The sequence below is a fragment of the Carlito syrichta genome, unplaced genomic scaffold (genome assembly GCF_000164805.1).
Source record: "Carlito syrichta isolate Samal-C Ts95f unplaced genomic scaffold, Tarsius_syrichta-2.0.1 Scaffold309824, whole genome shotgun sequence".
Classification (NCBI taxonomy): Eukaryota; Metazoa; Chordata; class Mammalia; order Primates; family Tarsiidae; genus Carlito; species Carlito syrichta.
This window is the reverse complement of record NW_007253920.1, coordinates 277429-278852: the sequence shown is the minus strand read 5'-3', so window position 1 is coordinate 278852 and position 1424 is coordinate 277429. Positions and strand designations below refer to the sequence as shown.

Genomic DNA, 1424 nt, shown 5'->3' with positions numbered 1-1424 from the left:
CTCCCCTGCCACTCCTTCTTTCCTGTCATGGGCTATTTCAGCTGAGGTCCCTTTGGAACCCTACTGCTCAACCTCTCTGGGGGTCCCGGTGGCTGGGCTCGGGTCCCTTACTGGCGTGGCGAGAGGAGGTGTGAGGCAGGAGTTAGGAAGCAAGGAGGGCGGAGCAGCCCTGGCCCCTCAAGTAGTTGACACCAAACTCCCCTCGACTTGCTCCCACTTTCGGGACGTCGAAGTCTCTCCGCCCCCTCCCAGGCTCTCCACCTCCCCAGACAATGACCTCAATGCAAATGGCAGCGGGGGACGGCCCCCTCCGGAGCGCCGCGGTGCCGGCAGCGCGATCCATGACGCAATCGGAGCTCGCTCGGCGCTCTGATTGGCCAGTCCTTGCCACTTTGGATTGGCCTCGCGAGCGGGTGGCGGCCCTCCTCCTGCTGTCGCTGGAATAAGAGCCGGGGGCTCGGTTGGGAAGGCGCCCACAGCAGGCGTCGTGTTCTTCCCGTGGACCAACCGCTCGCGCTGCCCCGACTCTCGCATCACCAGGTGAGGAGCTTGATTCCGTTACTCTTAATAACCTGCCTCTCCCGTTAGTTCATCCAGCCTGCTCCATCTGCCTGCCTGTCTCGCCTCTCCACCGCCATCCGGTCTTACCGCTGAGAGTCCGAGGGCTCTTCTTGACTCTAGTGAAGGCGGGCGGTTAGGGCTGTTCAGGCGTTTTCTCCTAATGAGCACGGTGGAGCCCCAAGCACTCCCAGGGCTCAGTATGGGCTCTGGAGGCGCCGCGAGTCGAGGGCGCGGGTCTGCGGCCCCGGTGTGGGTGCCTGTCTGCGTGCAGGATCCTATCCGAGTTTGGTCCGGGAGTGCCCTGCGCCGCCCTTGTCCTCCTGAACCCTTTTCGGTTCCCGGGAAGATGGAGCCCTGAGTTTTCCTCCAAGGCGCCCCCAGCCACGCTCATTCCTGGAACGTGGGTCCGAACGTGGGGCAGTGCTGTGAGCCGATCGGAGCAGCGGGTTCACCTCGGGGTGCTGGTACCCAGCATCTGCTGCTAAATGAAGCTCTAACAGGGCTCTGGTTGTGCGGTCGCGTCCTGAGACACCTGTTAACCGGCACGTTAAAAACTTCCTCAAACCGAAGACAGAGATTAGCGCTCTTTTCCAATCCACCCGCTTCCCCACTTTCCCTCCCGTATGTTGGCGCAAAGTCCCGCGGAGCAGACGGCGAGAAGGCGCAATGCAGGGGAGAGGGGACTGGGGAGTGGGGAGGAGGGATGAGGGTGGGAGGAGAGGGGAAGGTCTACAGAAGGATGGCTTCGCCTCAGGCTCAGGACAAAGGTTTGAGTTTGTGTGCATGGGCGCATGTGGTGTCTCCCTGGTCTTCCAAAGAACAGAATCAAAATCCATCCCTCCTCTTCCCCCAACCCCCCCCCC

The 1424-nt window shown here is 62.1% G+C and overlaps 1 protein-coding gene across 1 annotated transcript in view; it reads left to right on the top strand.

The window, feature by feature from the left end:
• Window positions 1–447: 447 nt before the first annotated feature.
• Window positions 448–1424, top strand: part of LOC103270402 (calcitonin gene-related peptide 2-like) — a 4829-nt gene continuing 3852 nt past the window's right edge. Inside the window, exon 1 of the mRNA XM_008067928.2 lies at window positions 448–540. The gene's annotated coding sequence lies outside the window, so the exon portion shown is untranslated. The remainder of the gene's footprint in view (window positions 541–1424) is intronic.